This window comes from Cervus elaphus, chromosome 5, assembly GCF_910594005.1.
Source record: "Cervus elaphus chromosome 5, mCerEla1.1, whole genome shotgun sequence".
NCBI classification, from domain to species: domain Eukaryota; kingdom Metazoa; phylum Chordata; class Mammalia; order Artiodactyla; family Cervidae; genus Cervus; species Cervus elaphus.
The window spans coordinates 97,724,819-97,732,461 of record NC_057819.1 but is presented as its reverse complement, the minus strand read 5'-3'; positions in this window follow the sequence as shown (position 1 = coordinate 97,732,461).

Genomic DNA, 7,643 nt, shown 5'->3' with positions numbered 1-7,643 from the left:
AGACGTGGCCTTGCACCTCTGCACATAAAATAGAGCAGATCCGTCTGGAGAGAGGAAGAACGCCTCTTAAACTGAGCAATGGTGTTTCTCATGTCTCACATTCAGTCATAGAGACTAGGTGTTTTTAAAGTGGGTTCTGTGATGTTCTTGTCTATGGTTTGCGGGGAGGGGCAAATGAGGGCTCATAAGCTTTAAGGGGGTTTAAACTTGATTACCTCCAAGACAAAGCCTGAGGGTTCCCAGGGAAGATGGAGGGGGATGGGGGCTGGGAGAGGGGGGTGAAGGGGCATGCAAGCAGGCCACACAGTCTCAAGACATTTGGAAACCATCGTTTTGCATCAGGGTTACATGGAAAATTCCCATTTGTGAAATTGGATTTCGAATCACCTTCTGCCATGATACAAATGGTTTCACATGTTTTTCCCCCCGCCATCTCTCCTGAGAGAATTATTTCTCAGAGCTGCCTGTGAGATTCTTCCTGCTTTTCCAGATAGATCCCTTCACCTGGATTTTGTTAAAACTTATTAAGTCTGAACCAAATTGGCTTGTGTGCATTTCCCTGAAGGGGATGTGTCACCAGAGCCAAGACGGGTTTTAGCTTTTCTGACAGCTGATGGAGATTTTTTTTTTCAAGGCAAGTGAGAGCTTTATAAGCACTTTCTGAACATGATCCTACACAGGCTGGTTAGAGGAGAGTTTTCAGGCCAGGTTGTTCAGGGGAACAGTCTGTGAAGGCCAATGAATTTCGCAAATGTGTTCAGTGACTAAAAGTTCTCAGCTTTCCTGACGGCAGTGGTCAGCACTCTGTCACTGGAGGAAACACGCACATAGAGGATGTTTTCTGCCATCCCAGGTCTGTGTGACTCCAGATAATGGGATGATGGTTTAGTTGCTCAGTCGTGTCCAGACCCTTGCGACCTCATGGACTGTAGCCCGCCAGGCTCCTCTGTCCATGGGATTCTCCTCCCGGGCAAGAATACTGGAGTGGGTTGCCATTTCCTTCTCCAGGGGATCTTCCTGACCCAGGTATTGAACTGGGGTCTCCTCCATTGCAGGCAGATGCTTTACCAACTGAGCTACGAGGGAAGCCCCAGACAATGGGATGGCAGACTAACTGTGCTGAGTGAGTTGGTCAGTTTTAGGCAGAACATTGAGCCACCCAACAGAACCCACTCTGAATTGGGTTTCTCCAGCTGATGACTGGTGACCAGCTCATTCTGATGAATGGATCACGCCAGTTGAGATGGACGTATTTCCCCTTTGCTCCCCTCCCCAAGCCATGCTCTCACACCCACACGTCATCCCCTTCAGCTGAATGATGAATGTTCTTGGGAGGGTTAATACCCATCTTATCTCTCTCTCTTTTAAGATTTGGTTTGGGCTTGCTTTTAGAGCCTTTGATCTCTTATCGCTTGGTTCTTGGACTTGATTTAACATCAAGCAGCCCTCGTTGTCCTTTGTCAGAGCACATTAAACATGCCTAGGCCTGCCTCTTCCCTAGAAAGCACCAAACAACAACAAAAAACACACCTGGGAAGGATGGGACCAAGAATGCTGTGCTCCCTGGGGTGTCCAGGCAGCCCCAGTGGGAGGGAGACTGTGCAACCTGATGCAATAACGAACTGATGGAGGCCTGGGATCAGTAGCACCCTTGATATGGATGGTGACACCCCAGAGGTGCCAAACAACGTTTGGGTCCAACTTGACTCTACCTGGGTCCCTTGAGTTGATCCAGTGCTGTCACATAGGCAAGGGGCAAAATCTATATTTTTCACAAGCCAAATATTCCATCACTCACAGCTGCAAGTGTCCTTGGTGTGTTCTGTATCTCAGTTTGGTATGTGTGTTCCTAGACCCCTCTTCCTGGCATCCATGACCTTACCCAGACTCACAGGTCCCCCCGCTTCTCTAGCTGTTTCTTCCCAGTCTCCACTGGGACCTCCTTTCCCTCTGTCCATTACTCCCCTGTGCGGCGTCTTATACCCTGTGCCCCATCTTCTGCATCAGGAGCTCATAACCCAGGACCGGCATGGCCTTTGGGAGTCTAGATGTCCAAATTGAATGCTTTCCCTTCTTTTTCCCCCTAAAATGGGCTCCTTCTCCTGTATTTATTCAAATACAGCAAACAGCAGCATGATCACTCCCCACTGTCCATGCCAGGGACCTGAAAGCCACCTTGTCCCAGAGCATCTCGGAATGACTGCCCAAGCAATTCTCCTACTTCCTTTCACATATTGTAAACCAGGCATTTGCAAAACTCTTACTCATGGAGCCTCATGATTTCTACCAAGTGTCTTGAAGCATCAGAGCTATTAGTCTTCCCCAAGGGTTTATTTTGCTAATCCTCAAATTTACAGAAAACTTGAAAGAAGAGTTCAATGAACATTGTTTTCCTTTGCTTTGTAAACATTCTGCCTTGTTTGTGGTCTGTATCCCTTTTTCTGAGCCATTTGGAAGTAAGATACAGACATCATGACACTCAGCCCTAAATACTTTAGCGAATGTCTCCCTAGAGTAAGGGCATTCTCCTACATGAGCACGATGATGTTAGCACACCTGAAAAATGGAACATTTATCTAATCTACACTCGACATTCAAATTTCCCTAATTGTTTCCACATGCCTTTTATGGCTGTTAAAAACTCTTAAACATCCAGGATCCAGTGAAAGTTCACACACTGCATTTGGTGGTTATGTCTCTTTAATTGCTTTGCATCTAAAATAGTCCCTCCACTTTTTGTTTACTGTCAATTTTTCACTCAACTCTTTTTTTATTGGAGTATAATTGCGTTACAATGTTGTGTTAGTTCTGCGGCGCAACAAAGTGAATCAGCTATCCACATACACATCTCCTCTCCCTTTTGAGCCTCTCTGCCAAACCACCACCACCCCAGAGCTTCTCAGGTGGTTCAGTGGTAAAGAACCTGCCTGACAATGCAGGAGACACAGAGATGCGAGTTCAATCCCTGAGTCAGGAAGATTCCCTGGAGGAAGAAATGACAACCCACTCCAGTATTCTTGCCTGGAACATTCTATGGACAAAGGAGCCTGGCGGGCTGCAATCCATGGGGTCGCAAAGAGTCAGACATGACCAAACACGCACGCACACCATCCGCTTATCCCACCCCTCTAACTCTTTTGAAGAGCCCAGATCTGTTCCCTTGTTCCCCACTCTGCTGTTGTTTTCTCCCAAGTAGATTCGGGTGAAGCATGTTTGGCACGAATACAGCCCAGGTGGTGGATATTTCTATAGCACCCTGTCAGAAGCACATGCTGTGGTTTGCCTGCTCTTGGCTACGGGACGGTTGATGCTGTGGGGAAGGGCATTCACCAGACCTCTCCATTGCCCTCTCTCCCTCTAAAACTAGTTAGAAATCTGTGGGTGATGCTTTTGAGGTCATGTGAGTATCCTGCTCTGCAATGCCTTGAGAATCTTAATTTTGTATGTTGAGGTTATCAACTGATGATCTTTGCCTGACTCTATGATTATACTGGGAGCTGAAAAGCGTGTAGGTTTTTTTCAATTATAGTTGATTTGGGCTTCCCTGATAGCGCAGTGGTAAAGAAACCACCTGCAGTGCAGGAGACCCTGGTCTGATCCCTGGGTCAGGAAGATCCCCTGAAGAAGGGAATGGCTACCCACTCCAGTATTCTTGCTGGAGAATTCCATAGACAGAAGAGCCTGGCAGGCTACAGTCCATGGGGTCGCAAAAAGTCAGACACGACTTAGTGACTGAACTACAACAATAAGCAAATTCACAGCTGACACATCTGAGCGACTAACACTTTCATATGAGGAAGATTCTGTATCTTTTTCTTTAAATTTGTATTTTATTAAAAAAAGTTTAAATGTTATGTTTTTAATACAATTTTGAAAGATTACTTTCCATTTATAGTTATTACAAAATATTGGCCATATTCCCTGTATTATACAATACAGCTTATTGTATACCTAATAATTTGTACCTCTTACTCCCCTACCACTATATTTCCCCTCCTCGCTTCCCGCTCCCCACTGGTAACCACTAGTATGTTCTCTGTATCTGTGGGTCTGCTTCTTTTTCGTTATATTCACTAGTGTGTTGTATCTTTTAGATTCCACATGTAAGTGATATCATACAGTATTTGTCTTTTTCTGACTTAGTTAGAATGTCCTCCAAATCATCCATGTTACAGCAGATGGCAAAATTTTGTTCTTTTTGTGGCTGAGTGGTATTCCATTGTATATGGAGACCACATATTCTTGATCCATTCATCTGTTGATGGACATTTAGGTTGCTTCCCTATCTTGACTATTGTAAACAGTGCTGTTATAAACATGGGCTTCCCTGAAGGTTCAGTGGTAAAGAACCTGCCTGCCAAGCAGGAGACGTGGGTTTGGTCCCTGGGCCGGGAAGGTCCCCTGGAGAAGGAAATGGCAATCCACTCTAGTATTCTTGCCCAGAAAATCCCATAGACAGAGGAGCCTGGCAGGCTACAGTCCATGGGGTCGCAAAAGAGTAGGATACAACTTAGCGACTAAACAATTTTCAACAACAACAACTGCTGTGAACATTGGGGTTCTGTAATCTTGATCCCAATTTCCTTCATCCACTCTGCACAGTAACCTTATATAACGGATATCTCTCCTCTCTTAGATTAGAACAATTACCTCCTAGAACTAGCTTCCAGGCCTTCATTCTTGGCCTTTTCTAACCTGTTTTCTACCCTCGGCCACCAGAGTGATCTTCCAGAGCAAGTCTGATCATATCACCTCCTCCATTGAATGGATTCCCAACAACCTGAAGATAAACAGTTCCTTACCAGGGCATTGAAGGCCACCAAACTAGCTCCAGCACTCACCTTTACCCTTGTCCCCCACTTGTCCCTCCAGCCTGTTCACCTGACTCTCTCCTACTACTTGCTCAGAGCTGTCTAAACATCACTTCCTCCGGGAGGCCCTCATTGACAGTTCTGTCCACAGAGCACCATAAACTCACTTTGTCCTCTCACCCAGCACTCTTGTTTTATCACTAGACCATAAAGGCCGGGAGGGCAGAGAGCCGGCCTGGCTTCCTACTGGGCGCCCACGGCCTAACAACAGCCCGATACACAGTAGGTACTCCACGAGTACTTACTGAACAGATGGGCAGTGCTGCCATGTGGGTAGGTTGTTCTTTGCTAGACGGGCACAGGAGGAATGGGCCAAATGAATCAGTTGTCCTGGGCCCCCGGGACCCGGCCCAAGTTTCTGAAGGTTAAGAACCTCCTTTCCGAATTAATCAGATGCTGCTCCCTCTCCTTCCAACAGGACATTCTAATCCAACGGTGCTTCAGTTACAGTTGCCAGAGCCTCTGGGAGGCCAGTGGGAGGAGCAGAGTTAGGTGTTTGTTTATTGAACAGATGTTGATAAATGAAGCCAAAGGTGACAAGCTGTAACTGAGCTCCTCCAGACTCAGCTAGAACCACCATCGGTGAAGAGGTTCAGGTTTCTGTGCCCAGAGTGCATCGTCACCGCCTTGGATGAGGGTAGTGATACTTGGTGATTAGTGTCACAGGTGTCCACTAAAGGCCTTCTGCCCTTCAGTCATCGTTGAGACAGGAAAGAAAGAAAATCAAATTCGGTTAGAACAGAGACATGCTGAGAACACTGCAGAGCGTATGCTGGCCTCAGTCAGAAAGCAAAGCCAGGGAGGGGAAAGCAGACCACAGCCCCTCCCCCGGCTCTGGGAGCACCCCCCCCAACAAAGGACCCACTGGTTGGCACCTTCCAATGACTAAAACCCTGCACACAGCAGAGTACAGAAATTGGTAAGTCCTAGTTAGTTAGTGAAACTCATTCAGTCGTGTCTATTTGCAACCCCATGGACTATACAGTCTATGGAATTCTCCAGGCCAAAATACTGGAGTGGGTAACCTTTCCCTTCTTCAGGGGATCTTCCCAACCCAGGGATTGAACCCAGGTCTCCCACATTGCAGGCGGAGTCTTTACCAGCTGAGCCACAAGGGAAGTCCAATACTGGAGTGGGTAGCCTATCCCTTCTCCAGCGGATCCTCTCGACCCAGGAATCAAAACAGGGTCTCCTGCATTGCAGGTGGATTCTTTACCAAATGAGCTATCAGGGAAGCCCACAATGTAATTAACTGTGTAATTACACCGTGTAATCAGTGTAGTTAAGCTAATGGCATTAACCACATGTCAGGTGACAGAATCACAGAGTTGGTCCCCTGAGCCTCCAGGGACAGAGGCAGAGCTGTGTGCTCACCCGTTTCCACCACCATCCTGGCCTCGGACAGAGTTTGCACACAGTAGGTGCTCAGTGGGCCCTGCTGACCTGACTGGGACGCATCACCTGCCCACCTGTTGAGACCGCCCCACTGTCATGGTAAACATCGCATTGCACGTTGGCGTGTTTGGGGCACACCCAGCCACTTTGTCCCTCTGATAAAGGCTTTGATGTAACTAGAGCAGGTTCAGCGAGTGACTAAGCACAGACCAGGGGTTAGTGGGTTCTTCTGGTGGTCCCTGGTCTGCAATGGAGCAGCTTATTACAAGGGTCTGGTCTCCCACTGGTGACTTTCCCTCTGCCCCCCAAGGCAGGGCTGGGCTCTGGCACACCAGACCCACCCTCCGAGAGGGACCGATTCCCCAAAGGAAAACCCAAGGTTCTGCCCCGAACTGTGCCCCCTGCCCTCCTTCGCCGCAGTCTTCCTCTGGGCCTAGGAATTTCAGCCCTAAGGAGCTCTGTTTCTTTCTGTTACTTTATCCAGCAAGCTTACGCTGACCCGAGGAGGGTGACTAAGGGGAAATGGAGTATTTTCAGCCAGGGGCCATCACAGTCACTGTATCAAGTATCTTTTGGGGGCAGTGAATTTCACGACAGGTGTGTTTTTATTCAGGAGAAATAATGCACTTAATTTAGAGGGATGAACTTTCCTTCCAAGAACTGTTCCCTCTCTCTCTCCCCTACCCTCACCCACACTGCCAGGAGAACCCGCAGTGATGGCAACCACGACATTTAAGCCTGGAGAGACCATTGCAGCATAAGCCACAACACCTGACTTCAAGTCTGTCTTTTAATGACTTTTAATGAGGTGAACTCACCAAGCCATACTTCTCTCTTCTTTCAAATGGGCGTCAGCCCGTCTCTACAGGCTTGGAAGGGGTGAAAGTGAATGTGTGAATCACTCAGTCGTGTCCGACTCTTTGTGACCCCATGGACTGCAGCCCACCAGGCTCCTCTGTCCATGGAATTCTCCAGGCAAGAATCCTGGAGTGGGTAGCCATGCCCTCCTCCAGGGGATCTTCCCGACCCAGGGATCAAACCCTGTTTCCCGCCTTGCAGGCAGATTCTTTACCATCTGTGCTACCAGGGATGCCGTTGAAAGGGGTGAGGAAGGGGTGTTAGTGAGATGATCCAAGACCTGGGAAGCTGCAGTGGTCCTCACTGGGACAGCACAGGCATGAATGGGTTGGTCTCAGTTCACTTTCAGGCCAGAGACATGAAGAAGAAGGTTCAGAGTGGAGAGGTGACTGGGTTGGGGTATTTTCTAAAATTTGCCCTTGCCCTATGGATTGAGTACTTTTCCTATACCTTAAAAAAAAATCATTTTTATGAAAAAATTTACAGCCTTTTAAAAATTCTTTGATCAGAGTAACACAA